General features: G+C 48.0%; 1 long non-coding RNA gene across 1 annotated transcript in view; it reads right to left on the bottom strand.

The window, feature by feature from the left end:
* LOC133046646 (uncharacterized) overlaps positions 1-17,490 on the bottom strand; it is a 237,066-nt gene that overhangs the window by 4,092 nt on the left and 215,484 nt on the right. The window contains exons 7-9 of the long non-coding RNA XR_009690539.1: positions 6,753-6,834; positions 5,993-6,194; positions 5,439-5,508 (exon numbers count right to left, since the gene is read on the bottom strand). This is a non-coding gene — a long non-coding RNA (uncharacterized LOC133046646). The remainder of the gene's footprint in view (positions 1-5,438; positions 5,509-5,992; positions 6,195-6,752; positions 6,835-17,490) is intronic.

Below are 17,490 nucleotides of genomic sequence, written 5' to 3'. Positions count from 1 at the left end.
GGAAACTGAGGTCTGGGAGGATAGCATGTCTTGTCCAAGGCCACAGATCAAGTCAGTGAGTGAGCTGGGGTTGGAACCCAGCCTGATCTAAAATAATCTGAAGCCTCTTTGTTTCTGTATCTAAAAAAGACTGGAGACCTGGAAGGGACTGAGCCATACTGGCTGGAGAGTCGGGCAAGGGTGGCCTCTAATGGACCCTAGGCATTTTGGTCTGGAAAGATCTGGGCTAAGAGCAGAAATCCAAGATCAATAATGTTATGAGGGTTGTGGTGAGGGTAAATATGAGCTCTATCACCAAATCCCCACACCAAGAATTTAAGTTGTGTCCCTGAATCTTTGACCAGGTCCAACAGAGGGATCTTGCAAAACTCATCAACTCAAAATCAAATAATTTTACTGTTAAAAAGCAGAGTGTATTTAGACTTCACATAAGCTCTAAAACTTGGGTAGTGGGAGCAGAAGGCAATCTTTTTTTTTTTTTTTTTTTTGCTTACTGCTACTGCTAAGTCACTTCAGTTGTGTCCAACTCTGTGCGACCCCATAGACGGCAGCCATCAGGCTCCCCCTTCTCTGGGATTCTCCAGGCAAGAATACTGGAGTGGGTTGCTATTTAAATTTAACTTTTATTTTATATCGGGGTATAGCTGACTTACAATGTTGGGTTAGTTTCAGGTGTACATGTATGAGACTATCATTGGTTGAGTACCAACTATATGCCAGGTTCTCTGCTAGACCTACACAAAGATGATTTCGTTCCCCCTCCCCAGAATCCCATGAGATGCTCTGAACCCCAGCTCTAGGGACCAGGAAACTGCCAGGGTCAGAACCAGTGGCTCAGAGCCCTGGCACACACTTATGCGTAATGCCCTGGAGCTTGGCAAGATCAGTCATTATTAAGGGGTCCTGGCAATAATGGGGGCATAGCTCCACTGAGGCTACATCAGAGAAATCCTCAAGGGATCCCACAATAAAGTTCTCTGACCCTGAGTGCTACTAGAGACAAAATCTTGAAATACACACCCAGTGAACCTGATCAGTAAAGCAGATATTGGCTTCTAAAAAGCCCACACAAACCAAGATGACTCTGTTCTCCATTTGGTGTCCTCGGAAAAAGGCCTGCTCTCTTTTTTTTTTCTTCACTGACCCATTGAGGGGCAGGAAATTCTTCCATATAGACACCCTCAGGCTGCTGCTTAAGCCTATTTCCTCCTCTCTGGCCCAGAGTGATGAAGAACAGCTGGTAGCCACTGTCTCTAAGAGTCTTTCATAAACCTGAAGACCCATTATATAACCAGCCTTCTCCAAGTGAAATAATTCCCATTCTTTTCTAAGTTTCTCCGAGTCTATTTGTTCTCCAAGTTTCCTTTGCAAATGATTTGATCCCCTTGGAAGTTCTCTCTGCTCCTCTTGAGACACAGAGACCATCATCAGACTGAGGTGGAGTCCATCACTTTGCAAAACAAGTGTCTTCTCACAAGTGTTGTAGAAGGGTGACTTCCCAGTAAGATCAACAGGGAAGAAACAGAGATTTGGTGAAAAGCTCAGAGACACCTTGCTCAAATTCTCACTTCTCCTTGATGAAGCTGTGTGATTCAGGTAGACCCGCTGGGCTGGCAGGATCTCAATTTCTTCATCTCAAAACAAAATAAATGACTTTCCCGTAAGGCTCCAGTAAGATAATGTAAGGGAAGTACTTGGCACCAGTAGGAATGCTCTTCCCAGGAGCTATTGTGACTTTACGGTTATGCCCATCCCTCCCCACCACAAAATGTAGTCACTTGCTTATTTGCTATTCCTCTGAAACAAACAAAGACAGCAAACCCAAAACAGGCAGCTCCTCACTGGCCCTGTCTGCCTCCTGAAGAAGTGAGCTCGCTGTCCTGCACATGGCTGAACCAGACTGCTCATGCCTCCCGTGGGGTGTGGGGGAGGAGGGCTGTCAGGGAAGGGGCTTCTCCTTTGGGTGGGAATGGGCTCGATGACCTCTCAAAATCCCCTTCAACCCAAGATTTTGTTTGGAACCCAGGAAACCCAGGCTCTCACCACTCATCCATTCTCCACAAAGAATCCAACCAGATTTCCCAAAGGGGTAATGCAGGAGGGAGGGTACCCCGAACCCCTCACAACACACTTCCTCCATTCCTCATTAGACATGTCCGCCCCCTCAAGGGCCTATCTTTCCTGCTGCCCCTGATAATAGTCCTCTTCTAAACTCTCCTGCAAAGGCTCTGTCTCCTTTCTGTTGGGTCCAGAAATGCAGCTCTGCTCTCAAACATGTCTGCCCCAGCCAGATCAGTTAACAGGATCCGCCCTCCTTAGCAGGCAGGTTAAAGATCATCTACTTTTCCTGGAGCCTGGACTCTGGAGTCTCACTCCACAACCAAAGAGGCTTATCAGAGAATTCCTTTCCTTGACACACACAATTTTTTCCAAGAGGAATTCCTCTAATATAGTTTTCTCCATCTTCTTGTATACAATTTAATGATTTCTGTCCCCTCTTCAAAGGAACTTGTATTACCTTCTTATAAAACAAATTATGCCAACAAATATTTATATATGTATATTTTTTAAAATTCCCTTGCACTTTTTATCTATTGACTTTATGGTATTTTTTTTTTTTTTGGTATGGTATAGCAGCAGTCCCCAACTCTTTTGGCACCAGGGACGGGTTTCATGGAAGACAATTTTTCCAGGGACTGGGGGAGTGGGGAATGGTTTCAGGATGATTCAAGTGCATTACATCGATTGTGCATTTTATTTCTATTTTGTGACGATCTCAGAATATTCCACCTTGACTTTAGGGTTAAGGTTTGTGCTCTTATGAGACTCTAATGCTGCTGCTGATTTACCAGGAGGTGTAACCCAGGTGGTAATGCAAGTATGGGGAGCAGCTGCAAATGCAGGTGGAGCTTCACTTGCTCACCCTCCACTTACCTCCTGTTGTGAGCAGAGGTTCCTAACAGGCCATGGACCAATAGTGGTCCATGGCCCCGGGGGTTGGGGATCTCTGTGACACAACATCAGATAGAGCTAGGCTGCAGCATCACAACTTGCCTCTGGGGGCTCCAGCTGAGACACTTTTCAGCATTAACCACATCTTGAGACTGAGGGTTCAGGTTATGTGAAAGGAGCTAGCTGCCTACTTCTCCGCTTTGAGAAACTCACAACTTACCATCCTTTTAGTAAAAGGGAGTAGCTGAACTGGACTCTTTTTCCAAGGCTCTGGTTGACAGAGGGCTTTCTCAGTTGATTTGCCATGTGGAATTCTCACAGAGCAATCCCCTCCCCACCACACAATTTTGCCTCCTTCAGCGATCCCTGCCAGGCTGTAGTCAGCAAGTGTTCCTGGCATCTCTTAGGTCACATGTCAGGGAAACCTTCAAGGGCAGTGAGACCCCACGATGCAATGATTCTGCTATTAAATCAGAGGCGTGGCCCTCTGTTGAAAGGAGCTGGCCTCCTGCCTCTGAATGCAATGTGACGCCTTCTCAGCCAGGAGATGACGGCCTCAGCTGGACACTGCCTACCAATGTTGTCCAGGTAGACAAACTCCTGGCTCCTTATAAATCCTCTCTCACAGTTATGAATTTTTAATGGCAATTGCACAGGAACTTGGGGGCAAATCAAAGGAACCCCATTGAACAGCATTTGAAAAAGTCTAGGCCAACATACTGCCTTCATCTAGGACAGGGACTTAAATGAATGTGGACTGCACTAGGAGCAAATTCTTCCCCAACAGCTGGGTGGGGATGTGGGGCTAGAATGAGTTAGAGCACTTTCTGATGCACTTTGGTCAATGGCGTGCCTCTAAAAGATGCAGTGCGGGCTTTCGCTTGCTTTGGTGGGAAGTGACACAATTGATCCAGTAAAATGCCTCTCCCGCCCACTTCAGTTCTGCATATGCCTCCCTTTCCCTCCTTGCACTGGCCTCTGTGCTTCCCATTCCTACCAAAGTTGCCAACCAACCAGAAAAGCCAATTTGTCAGACAGCAAGTAACATCAGATTCTCTTTGGGAAAAGTGCTGTTTCCTGGTTCTGCTATTAAAGCCTCGGTATCCTGCTTTTTGTATGAACACACAGTTGAATGATGAAGAGAAATCTATTCTTGAGCAGAGCTCTAAAGGCACATGCTCATTTTTTTAAACTGTGCCCTCACTCACTTACTCAACTAAGCCTGTGTTGCCCAAGCCTAGTCTGTGAGCTGAGGGTTCAGAGATGAGGAGCATTCAGTCAGTGTTTCAGTCAGCAGCTACCCCAATATTTAGCAAATTGAAACAGCCATTTGATTATGCTCCTGTATTCCCTTGTCAGGAATTCAATGAGAGCATCATCATGGCATCTAGCTCCATCACTTCATGGCAAATAGATGGGGAAAAAGTGGAAACAGTGACAGACTTTATTTTCTTGGGCTCCAAAATCACTGCAGACAGTGATGGCAGTCATGAAATTAATAGACTCCTGTTCCTTGGAAGAAAAACTATGACAGCATATTAAAAAGCAGAGACATCACTTTGCCAACAAAAGTCCGTATAGTCAAAGCTATGGTTTTTCCAGTAGTCATGTATGGATGTGAGAGTTGGACCATAAAAAAGGCTGAGCATCGAAGAATTGATGCTTTTTGAATTGTGGTGTTGAAGAAGACTCTTGAGAGTCCCTTGGACTGCAAGGAGATCAAACCAGCCTAAGGGAAATCAACCCTAAATATTAATTGGAAGGACTGATGGAGAAGCTCAAAGCTCCAATACTTTGACCACCTGATGTGAAGAGCTGACTCATTGAAAAAGACCCCGATGCTGGGCAAGATTGAAGGCAGGAGGAGAAGGGGGCACTAGAGGATGAGATGGTTGAATAGCATCGAGTCAATGGACATGAGTTTGAGCAAACTCTAGGAGATGGTGAGGGACAGGGAAACCTGTCGTACTGCAGTCCATGAGGTCACAGAGTTGGACATTACTAAACGACTGAACAACAACACTTCAGGGTTAGCTCCTTGAGTCCTGGGATCTCAGCTGGGAAGATACAAGGCCCAGAGGTGGCTTGCAGCTGGGGAATAAAATTGCCAAAATGTCTGGACTGGGTTAACTTGAAGACTAAGCCTCCAGACCAGAACGCCTTCATGGGGCCACTCCATGGGGCTTGGCTTTCTCACACGCGGCAGCTTCAGAGTGATCCTACCCTTTACATAGTAACATAGGGTCAAAGCACAAGCATCCCAGACAACAAGGAAGAACACGACCCTTTAGGATGTAGCCTCAGAAGCTACATAGGACTCTTTGCCCTATTCTGCTGATCAGAGCCACCACAATCCCACACATACATAAGGGGAGGAGACACAGATACTACCTCTTCTGTAGGAACAGCGTCCAGTCACGTTGTAGAAGAGTGCAGAGGATGGAATGCTGTTACAGCCCCTTTGGGAAATTAGAGATGCTACTCACTGTTCATGGCAGCACAGTGTCTCTAGATGTCCCATCCTCAGGTACGAGTCACCATCACTCACTCACTCACCTGTAACCCAGAGGGCAGCTTCATCAATTCCTGGCATAATAGCAGAAGTACCTCGTACCTAACAGTTCCAGGGCTCAGAAAGCCTCAGCCTCTCCCGCATTTCTGCAATCCCCTCTTCTCTTTTGCAGAGCTGGAGCTGAGCTATGTCCATGCATGTGTGGAACTCATCTATTGTGCTGGGGGGAGCAGGCAGAAGGCACTAACAAACTCAGAGGGGAAAGGTCTGTTCTCTGTAGTCCTTCCCAACCCCCCCGCCCCACATACACACCACTGAGATTCCACCCCTTTCGCCTCCACCTTCCCTCCTGGTCCACGGCCTCTGTGGCTCCTCCTTCCGCCCACCAACCCCAGGCCCAAGGATCCACACTGTCCTGCTTGCAGGGCTAGTTTAGCACTCTGCTGCGGCCCCCAGAAGCTCTGCTGCTTGCTGAGCAGAGCGAAGGCCTTCCCAACACTCTCAGCCCACCCAGTTAAGAATACTTACTCGTCTCTCATTCACCAAATGGTGACTGGGCAGCCACTGTGCACCAGGCCCTGGGTGGTAGAGAGGCCCCCTGAATTCTTTGACAGCTGCTTCCACGTCGTTGTTAGGCAAAATGCCCGGAAATGTTATCATCAGTGTCCTATCTGTTGCTACGGGTTACCACCTTTGCCTTCACAGACCCCTCTGCAGACCCCTCTCACCTCTGCAAGACATTTCACCACATACTGTGAGCTCTTCTTTCTCAACTTCAATCATCTGTAAACCATCCTTATAATTTCAGCCATAAATGTGTGCCACCTGTGTTTTATTGGCTTTGTATGTCTTTCAAGTGATTTACTCTCTTTACTTACCATTGAAAAAAGTTTTATATCAGTTCCATAAATGGAAAACTATAATCCCTTGCCATACATAGAAGGCAACCCTCAAATTAAATTCAATTTTAAAATTACACTAAGAAACTTCAGCTATAAATAGAAACCTGCATCCATGCCCTCTGTTAAAAAGAGAGCATAGGATGTATTGAACAGGTGTTAGAGACACTGTTCCCACTCTGAGACTTATTCCTTGGTGTGATTCAAAGAGGTAAAAAGGGAGGCGTGTTCTCACTGAGGGATGTAACACAATTTCATGCCATCTCTGTAGACCATCTCCTGTCATCTCAGGTACCACAAGGATTTCCATCTAAGTTAGCCAGGATAGGAACGTTCTGCAGGAGTAACAAATAATATTCAAACTTTAAAATATAAAGGTTATTTCTTACCCTTGTCCACTGTAGGCTGGCAGGGTCCCCACTCCTTGTGGTTCAGGATTCCAGGCTGATGAAGCAGCTGCCGTGTTGACCACTGAGGGTCATATGACAGAAGGAAAGAAAAGAGTGATAGGAAGCATTAATACTTCCTTCCACCCAACAGGGAATACTCACCACTTGTGCTCACTTTTCAATGGCTAACTTAAGTCACATGGCCAGCCTTGACTTCATCTGGGCAGAAAATATAATCCTACCATGTACTGGAGGGAGAGAAAGCTGGAATATTACCCTGATGGACAGCCATCAGGATCTGCATCCCACGGATGCGCTGAGAACATCGCCCTGAACAGCTGTGCCCGACTATCCGGGCACGATTTTCTCTACCGGCCCATGACACTCAGGCAAACCAGGTAGTTCCCCATTACTCGACAATCACCATACTCTGGACTCGCTTTCCCCTACCTCTGTTCAAGGCTCCCACTGACTGGAACACCCTCTCCCTCACCCTTCAAGAGTCTACCTTGAGGCTTTGTCTGACCCCCAGAATGAAAGTCATAACTGTTCTCATCGGGTAGCATTACAGATGTCCAGAGCAAGAAAGGATGGACTCCTTCATCTATAGCACTGCCAGCATCTGGGCAGGACAACAGCCTCCTGTGGGCGATGGGCTTGCACACTGTAGGATGTTCACAGCATCCTAGAGCTTTGTCTATATGTTGACCGCAGATTCTCTCTCCAAATGTGACAACAAAATAATGCCTCAAGACGTCAACTGTCTCTTGGGAGGGAAAGCAAAATTCCCCCAGTTAGCAACCACTGAATTAAAAACTACCCAAGGTGACACAGTGAGTTAATGGCCAAAGGGACTGGCGGAGTCCATGTCTTGCCCTCCATTTCCCCACCCAGGGTAATTTGGCCTTGGTGCACAGGGATGAGGCTGGAAGTAACAACGAGAAAAATGAGTTGGGCTCACATAACTTTGACACATTTAATGTGCTCTATTGCACTGTTTCATAAAGAAATACGCTGTCACTCATTTAAAACACACACACATTGCTTCTCAGCCTTTTGGCTAAGATCAAGTGTAAAACACACACACACACACACACACACACACACACATAGATATCTGAGTCTGTCTTATATCTTTCAACTTTTGATTTAGCTAAGAAGACAGAATATATCATTTTCCTTCATTTCTACTATGTGAAGATGAGTAGTGTTCCTCCAATGACAGCATCACTTCATGGCAAATAGATGGGGAAACAATGGAAACAGTGACAGGCTTTATTTGGGGGGGGCTCCAAAATCACTGCAGATCGTGACTGCAGCCATGAAATTAAAAGACGCTTGCTACTTGGAAGAAAAGCTATGACCAACCTAGACAGCATATTAAAAAGCAGAGACATTACTTTGCCAACAAAGGTCCGTCTAGTCAAAGCAATGGTTCTTCCAGTGGTCATGTACGGATGTGAGAGTTGGACTGTAAAGAGAGCTGAGCACCAAAGAATTGATGCCTTTGAACTGTGGTGTTGGAGAAGCCTCTTGAGAGTCCCTTGAACTGCAAGGAGATCCACCCAGTCCATCCTAAAGGAGCTCAGTCCTGGGTGTTCACTGGAAGGACTGATGCTGAAGCTGAAACTCCAATATCTTGGCCACCTGATGCGAAGAACTGATTCATTGGAAAAGACCCCAATGCTAGGAAAGATTGAAGGCGGGAGGAGAAGGGGATGACAGAGGATGAGATGGTTGGATGGCATCACCGACTCAATGGACATGAGTTTGAGCAAGCTCCAGGAGTTGGTGATGGACAGGGAGGCCTGGTGTGCTACAGTCCATGGGGTCACAAAGAGCTGGACACAACTGAGCGACTGGACTGAACTGAACTGAATGACAAGATAGCAATTGATGACGTTAAGAAACAGGCCCTAGGGAGGGCTGGAGACCATGACACGGGGGGACAGATGTCCCATCTAAGAGGCCAAGTGTAGTAGCCAAGTTAGAATTTTCAAACAGTTGACATCCAGATTTTAAGGAGAGATCTCCTGATTTTTAGAGGCTGGAAACTAATTTAATTTTTTGAAATGCACAAGCCCAAACTCTAGGTCACACAAAATATCAAGTTTGGCCCTGGGGCCATGCAGCTCTGCCTTCTCTACATCATACAAGTGACCACATCATTTGCCCATGAAGATATGCCATAGCTGCAACTCACACCCTGCCCTGAACATCAGTCATCGTAGAAGTCCTGGACCCCACCTCGACCTGCTGAGAGGAAAACCCCCAGGGTGGGCCTCTGAGATCTGTGTTGTTGAAAAGCTCTGAGATGATGCTGAGGTGAAGGTCCCCTAATAGAGCTGGAAACCACTGTTTTAACTTCCCCTCTCCTCTTGCCAGACTGCAAACTCCTCAGGGCACGGAGAGCCTGCATTGTATCCATTCACGTTTTCCCAGCACCAGCTCGAAGCGAGCACAAACTAGGTGCTCTTTAACTATCAACTCAAACTGAGGCACCAGAAAGGCTGAAGCAGTAATTGCTTCCAGGCTTTTCTCTTAGATCTCATTTTTTAAAAAATCTCTATTTGATTGTAACATTCTTTTATTGGCTCCAAGGTTCCTTGGAAGAAAGATGGTCACAGAAGGTAGGGGAGGTGGTGGTGGGTCAATCACATTATTGCCACTTTATTTTATTTTTAAAAACTATTTAAAATTTTATTGATTTATTTTTGGCTGTGTTGGGCCTTGGTTGCTGGGCGAGGGCTTTCTCTAGTTGTGGAGAGCAGGGACACCCTCTAGTTGCGGCGAATGGGCTCCTCTTTGCAGTAGTTTCTCTTGCTGCCGAACACAGGCTGTATGCCCCGGGGCTTCAGCAGCTGTGGTGCACAGGTTAGCTGCCCCGCCGCATGACCAGGTATCAAACCTATGTCCCCTGCATGAGCAGATGGATCCTTAACCACTGGACCACAGGGAAGTCCTACCACTTTAAATAAAAGGAGAAATGTGTGACGGGGCTTTAGTTTAACGAAGGCTGCAGGGACTCAGCTCTCATGAAGCCCTACCCTGACAAGCCTTCCTCCAGTTCCCTACAGGGCAAATAAGCTGTGACTTCATCTTGCACGGCCTCCCTGGGAAGAGGTGCTCCTTCATTATCATGAATTAAACCTATCAAATTTTAAATCCACTCTCACCTGTTTTCAACAGTCCCACATCTGGGAAATCCTTGCCAACTATGTTAGGACAAAGGCACAAGATGTAGGTACCAGAAGGTTGCAGCTTTATTTGGAGGAGTGAAGTTGTGGATGAGACCAAGGCATCCATCAGTGGGACGTGGAGGAAACTGACTGTGGTCCGTGGGGATAACAGGCGCCAGTCAGCAGGCTGCCCCACTGGTCTGTGTCATGACAACTGAATCATGTCCCCCACAGGCCTCGCCGCCACTGCCTTTACCAACACATGCATCTCGCTAGCTGGTCACTGTTCATGTTTGGTCTCAAGACCTAGATTATGATCTTCCCAGGAAGAGGCACCAGGCATGCTTTAAGAACAGATATGTAGGGACTTCCCGGGTGGTCGAGTGGTTGAGAATCTGCCTTCCAGTGCAGGGGACTTGGGTTTGATCCCTGGTCAGGGAACTAAGATCCCACATGCCAATGGGAAGCTAAGGCCACATGCTGCAAATACCGAGCATGCCACACACTCTGGAGCTCGCGGACTACAACTAGAGTGAAGTCTGCATGCCAAAACAAAGAGCCTGAGCACCAGATAAATAATTTTTTAAAAGAATATATATGTAAGTACAGATATTGAAAAGCTGCTCACAATATAGTGCCAAGGGGCAGAGAGGTTCCCGGATGGCACGTGAGTCACAGGGCTCCATCCGCAAGCAGAGGGCATGTTGCAAAGGGCACAAAAGCGTGAAGGTGATGTCACGAAGGGGACAGGTGTGGTCCTGGGCAAGAGAACCAGCAGAGGTTGTGAACTGCCCAAGAGGCAGGGTCAGCAGGAAGTCACTTCCCTGTCTGGACCTCAAGGAACAAGGGGAGGCCCAAAATTACTGAGCCCAGAGAAAGCTGGGCTTTCAAGAAAGGCCAACATAGCTGGTGGCCTCAGGGAGTCCAGCCACTTTGAGAACCACAGAGGGGCAGAGCAGAAGCAGGAGGAGAGCAGAAGAGAGGAAATACCTAGGCCTCCTTCTCATCCTGTCTTTCCATCTGCTGTCAGGGCCTTCCACTGGCCGACCCACCCCAAACCTACCCATAGGAGCCAGGGCACTGCCCAGCAGCCTCCCAGACACAGAACAGAGCACAGAAGGATAGAGAGGAGAGGACTGGGGGAGAGGGAGGCAAATGGAGTGTAGTTTGATTCCGCTGTGTAAATTACCTCTGTCTTTTCATAGGCATAAAAACATGTGAGGACACACAGCAAGCACAGTGGCTGTCTCTGGGAAATCGAGGGGTGGAGGAGATATGAGAGGGGAAGGACAGTTTGACTCTATGTGCTTTTGTATTCTTGGCATCTTTCACAAGGAACTGGTATCTTTAGAATCAAGTGTCATCATCAGCTCTGCAATGCTAGCCACCAGAAATGCCAGCAAGAGAAAACCATCCTTATGGAAACAGGGCTGGTCCCTCTGAGATACTCCCAGGGACCCTGGTGGGGAAAACCAAGGGGTTGAAGGGAGAGGGGCTGGAAAGCAGATGGGGCATTGGGAGTGGCCACCAGGGCCCTGTGGTCATGCTGCAGGTGTGAGGGCAGGGAAGGTAGCTCAGGACTCAGAGGGCCCTGTGGCAGGAAGTGAGCAGGAGGAGGAGGAGACTCCTCCCTGCTTTGGGGATGGGGTGCTTCCGGGGGTTCACTTCTGGCTCCGTCACTCCGCTGTGGACCTTGGGGCAAACTTACATGACTTTTTTTTCTTTTTTAATTAAAGATTTTTTTTTTGACATGGCCCATTTTTAAAGTCTTAATTGAATTTGTTACAATATTGTTTCTGTCTTATGTTTTGGCTTTTTTGGCAGCGAGGCATGTGGGATCCAATCTCCCCAAGCAGGGATCCAGCCCACACCCGCTGCAGTGGAAGGCGAGGTCTTAACCACTGGACCACCAGGGAAGTCCCAAACATGACCTCATGGAGCCTCAGTTTCCTCATCAGGAAGAACAAGCTAATACCCGAGGGGGAACTGAGCTCCCCCTCTCCTATCCACCCTGCAGGACTGCTGCAAGGATGAGATGAGATGTCTGCTCAGCACCTGGGACCTGGTAAACCCTCCAGCACTGGTATTATTTCTCTCATCGTTGTCAGCACAGGCCCAGCTCTGAGTGGATGGGGCCCGTCTCTCATCTGAGATCCTGGGGCGAGCGAGGTGAAGACCCCAGGGTCCTTGCATTGGCAGCAGCCGGCGTTGTGCATTCCGTGGTCACACAGTGTCCCCCTCACCCAGCCAGCTGTCTGACAGCCTGTAAACAGATGGGCGGGTGGGGTGGCCAGTGAGACAGTGCAGATGGTACTGAGCAAACCCAGCCGCACTTTTGGGAAAACAAGTCAGAGGCGATGGGGGCCCCATGGACATCTTCGCCTGTGACCGACAGCACACCCAGGGAGGCCTCCAAGGGAAATGGTGAGATGTACCAGACCCTGGCGGGCCTCGCCAAGAACGAGCTCCACCCTCCATTTCCGTGGCCCACTGCCACGGAGACGTTGCAGGCAGCTGGAGGTCACCCTGGCAGGGCTCACAGCGGAGGCTACGTGGGTCCTCCAAGGTCTGGGAGCTCAAAGAGCACTGTCTTCCAGGCTCCCTCCCCTGGGGCCTTGCCCAGCTTCTGGCTCCTTCCCGCCTCATTCACCTGTGTGCTCCTCCCTCCCCAGGGCCCGGGGACAGACCCACAGCCAGGAATACGTGCAGGTTTGAGCGCAGAGCCACCGTGTAGCACCGCAGGAAGGGTGGAGGATGGAGCAGATAGTCCAGGGAGACGTGGGGTGGCAAGCCAGATCCCGGTTTGGGCTGGAGGTGGGAAAGGGGCAACGTTTACAGCCACACGTCCTGCCACCTCCTCCAAGCGCCCTGCCTCCGGTGGCTCTGACCTTGCTGTTTGAACCCGGTAAGCTCCACCAAGACTCTGCCTCTCTCCTTTACCCACTAACTTCGTACCATCTGCCAAGAGCCCACGCAGATGTCACATCCTTCTCCCTGCTTCAGCCGAGTGGAGAATCCCCTCGTTGATGCCCACGCTACACTTGGTACAGAGCGGCTCTATTGCATTATCACATTCTTCTGCCATGTTTGAAACTACCCACACCCACACACCAACTTTCTTCACCCTCCATTCTAAGGCTGATTCCAAAGTTTTAACTAAAGAGGGGGGCACTCTATTTTTGCTAAAACTGGCAAGGTCATTTGAAGGAAACCTGGGTTTATATTAATACTATGCCAAGAGTGACACACATATGAATACCACTCATTGCTACTGCTAGTAACAAACACTTCTATCTATGGGGGAGGCATCATGCTTATTATGTTGCAAGCATTCTCCCTAATCCCGGGGATAATCTGATCAGGTAGCTACTATTATCCTCCTCAAGCTTTCTTTCTAAGGAACTGGCAGTGACTCTCCTGTTCCCCATCACGCCCACATCTTAGCTGCTGAGTCTGCACAGTGTCCCCCAGCTCATGTGGTGATAGTTTCTGTGGGGCTGCTGTCTCCCATCCACAGACCTTCCTTGGTGTTCCTACTCCTGCTGCTCACTTCCACTGTCCTCAATGCTTATGACAACTTGCTGCCCCTGGGAAGTTCTTGGTCTCCTCTTCTCCTGTGATCACCCACGCCTTCAGGGCAAGCATGCCAGTAGTGTCACAGCATCTCCTTGGAGTCTTCCTCTGTAGCCAGCCAGGCTCCCATGACTTCTGCTTCTCTTCCTGCTGCAGCCAAAAGGTGGGAATGAGGAAAGCCAATGTGCCAGTGGGTCTGAAATACACCTAGCAGGAACTCTGAGGTCCAGCTTCTTAAGTCCAAGGGTAATTCTGCCACTTGCTACCCTTGTGACCTTGGGCATGTATATTCTGCCTATGGGTCTTCTGTCCCTCCTCTGTTAGTCTGGGAGAAGACAGTGACTACTTTCTAGGGATGTTGTAATGGAAAAAGGAGATACTCAGTACAAAGAGCTTAGCACAGGCCCTCTCATATAGTCAGTACCTTAAATGCTAATTTGCAACATTAGAAAAACATTTATGCGCCAGGCGGTTTTCACAGTAGGTTGGAGGATGAAAGCCTAGGCCCACAAATAGATCATTTTGACATGACATGTCAGAACCAGGATGGAGAGCCTTTGGGCTTGGCATCCACCCATCAGGGCTTTGGATGAGGTTCTGCAGAGGAAAGAGCACCAACTGACTGTCAAGGATGGCACAGGCCCCCTCGCATTTGTTAGCCACTGTTTAGGGTTATTCTGAAATTGCTTCCCACATAGATTTACTCTGTCTCTTGCAACTTGAGGTCTTGAAGTCTTCTCATCTAGAAGGTATTCGCCTGTCCTATGCCTCTTCTCTCTCACCGCATCCCACCCTGAGGTCTCACATAGCATCACTCGTAGCTCTGCTCGCCTAAAGATCTGGGTTTTCGCTTGGAATTTAGGAGACGAAGGATGAAGAAAAGAACAGATCATTGAGGAACACCTATGATGCTGGCATCTCCCCTGCATTACCAGTTTTACTCCACACAGTGGTTCTTTGAGACTACCATGCTGTATCATTCCATTTTACAGATGAAAAGACTAAGGGTCAGAGTGGAAATGTACCAAAGTTGACATAAATAGAGATGACATGATTGGAATCTATTCTTGGGTTCATCTTAGTCCTAAGCATTCCCCAAATGCCCAAACCATCATTTCATATTGTTATGAGATTCAAAAAGAGGAAGAATCTCATGATACATCATAGAGGAAATTCAGTTGGACTTCAGTCGTTTTTGAAGTCATTTTTTGTCTGAGTCCCCTGACATCTCTCTGGTGGCTCAGACAGTAAAGAATCTGCCTGTAATACAGGAGACCAGGGTTCAATCCCTGGGTGAGGAAGATCCCCTGGAGAAGGAAACAGCTACCCACTCCAGTATTCTTGCCTGGAGAACTCCGTGGACAGAGGAGCCTGGGGGGGCTACAGTCCACAAGGTTGTGAAGAGTTGGACACAACTGAGCAACTAACACTTTCACTTCCTGACATCTCTCTGATGATCTCCAATGTCAATAATCAATCAATCCATCAATGGAATCCCTTTCCAATAGCTGAATGGCCATTAATTTTCTTTTCTAAGTCCCATACAAGAAGCTGAACTCTATTTGCCTCCCTTTATTTCTCCCACGTCAGTTCATTTCTGGCCTGGATGGAGTGCCTTGGTGCTGGAAACCATACCACACTTCTGGGCAGTGTTTCCACGTTGGCCTTCCCAATGCCCTTCTCACCCACCACTTGCCAAACCAGGGACATGCACCCAAAAGGGGCAGAACTGACTGGTCAGACCCAAGTCAATATAACTCACAGCCCAAGACTCAATTTAGAACCCCCTGCCCTGCCACCATGTACCTTGGCGCTTATGTTTGTGGCTATCTTTCTGGCATGAGGGTTTCTGCCAAGGTTATTTTAATGCTGACTGACACCTCTGTCTATTCTGGGAGGATATCTCTGGAGAGTAGCAGCTCACACTCAGGTCCTGAGACCTCTGGAATGTACTATTGGACTATCCACAGTACACTGGTTTTCTGGGTGGGAATTCCTATTGTGAACTCTACAGAGACCTCTAGATAGACTTTTCCTCCTCTCTCATGTTGCTGCTGCTGCTGCTGCTGCTAAGTCGCTTCAGTCGTGTCTGACTCTGTGCGACCCCATAGACGGGAGCCCACCAGGCTCCACCGTCCCTGGGATTCTCCAGGCAAGAATACTGGAGTGGGTTGCCATTCTCTCATGTTAGAAGCAACTAAATGCTCCCAGTCTTTGCTGACTCACATTCCTAATCAAACTGCCTAAACAAACTATAAAAGGAACCAAGTACTGATAAGTTTGACCACATGGATGAACCTTGAAACACTGTGCCAAGTGGGAGAGACCAAAAGCAAATGGTCACATAGTGGATGGCTCCACTCATATGAAATATCTAGAATAGGCAAACCCAGAAAGACATAAAGCAGACTGGCAATTACCAAGAGCAGGAGAGAAATTCGGGCTTCCCTGGTGGCTCAGCGGTAAAGAATCTGCCTGCAATGCAGGAGCCGCAGGAAACGTGGGTTTGATCCCTGGGTCTAGAAGATCCCCATGGCAACCCACTCCAGTATTCTTGCTTGGAGAATCCCATGAAGAGAGGGTCACAAAGAGCTGGATACCACGGAGCGACTTAGCACGCATGCACAGAGAGAAGGGGGGGATAAGGATTGACAGCTTAAAGGCTACGGGATTTTCTTTGGGAGCGATGAAAGTGTTCTTAAATTAGACAGAGGTGATGGCTGCACAACACTGAATGTGCTTAAATGCCACTGAACTGTATTCTTCAAAATGATTAGTTTTTTGATGAAACAAATTTCATCTCAATTAAAAAAAAAATACCCAAATCACTGCAGAAAGGATTTGACATGGCAGGCTGTTGCATACATGCCTCAGGATACAAAATGAATACAGTAAGAAATTGGAATCAAAGGAAGTGGGGGTAGGAAAGGAAGACCAATCCTGATTGTGCTTGCCATGCAAACTACAAGCCTTCAGCTGCCATTGGACCATAAGAGGTGGACACAATTTCAACTTGAGCTTCCCAATGACTTATACAAAATAGAAGACAAGAGTTCTTCCAAAATTTGCAGTCTGATATTCAGAAAATGCTCTGCTGAAGGTTGGAAGAGTTTTCTCCCAGGATTCCAGAATGGGTCATTTGTAGGGTGTCAGAGCTGGGGTCCCACTGGTGGCACGTCTCCTGCAGTGCTCCTCTGCCTGGCCATTCACACACCAAGGCTCAAACACTAGTCTTTTCCTAAAAGAAGCATGATTGGCCAACCTCCCAGCCCACCCTTCCCAGATCCATAAAGGAAACAATCGCATTCAGAAAAGTGTGAGACCCACTGTGCTGTGCTTAGCCGCTCACTCATCTGACTCTTTGTGGTCCCATGGACTGTAGCCCACCAGGCTCCTCTGTCCATGGGGATTCTCCAGGCAAGAATACTGGAGTGGGTTGCTATGTCCTTCTCCAGGGGATCTTCCCAACCCAGGGTTCAAACCCAGGTTTCCCACATTGAAGGTGGATTCTTTACTGTCTGAGCCACCAAGGAGACCCAGGGACCCCCACAAATAAACCACAAATGTTGTCTAGACAGTATATCATTCATCAGTCATTTCACCTAATATTTCATGAGCATCTGTGGCCCACTCTGCTTAGTCCCAGGGGCACAATGGTCAGCAAAGCAAATTTTATGAAGCTTCCTTCTACAATTGGAGATAGATTTTATTTTTTTAAATCACATAAATATATAATCATGAATAATGTTCAGTATGAAGAAAAAGCAGAAGAAAGGGTGTGAATGGGTGACAGTCACGGCGGAATCTGGAGGAAGGCTTCTCTTAAGGTAGTGATGTTTGAGATGAGATCAGAAGGAAGAGGCAGACCAGCAGAGAGAAGAGAAGGCTTCCAGACAGAGGAAAGAGATGAGCGAAGGCCTAGGGGTGGGAGGGAGGAGCCCGAGGATACCAGGAAGTGGCAGAGCGACAGAGAGAATGAAGCAAAG

Source organism: Dama dama, chromosome 25 (assembly GCF_033118175.1).
Source record: "Dama dama isolate Ldn47 chromosome 25, ASM3311817v1, whole genome shotgun sequence".
Taxonomy (NCBI): Eukaryota; Metazoa; Chordata; class Mammalia; order Artiodactyla; family Cervidae; genus Dama; species Dama dama.
Note: the sequence above shows the minus strand (reverse complement) of the source record. Positions and strands in the feature narration are given on the sequence as shown.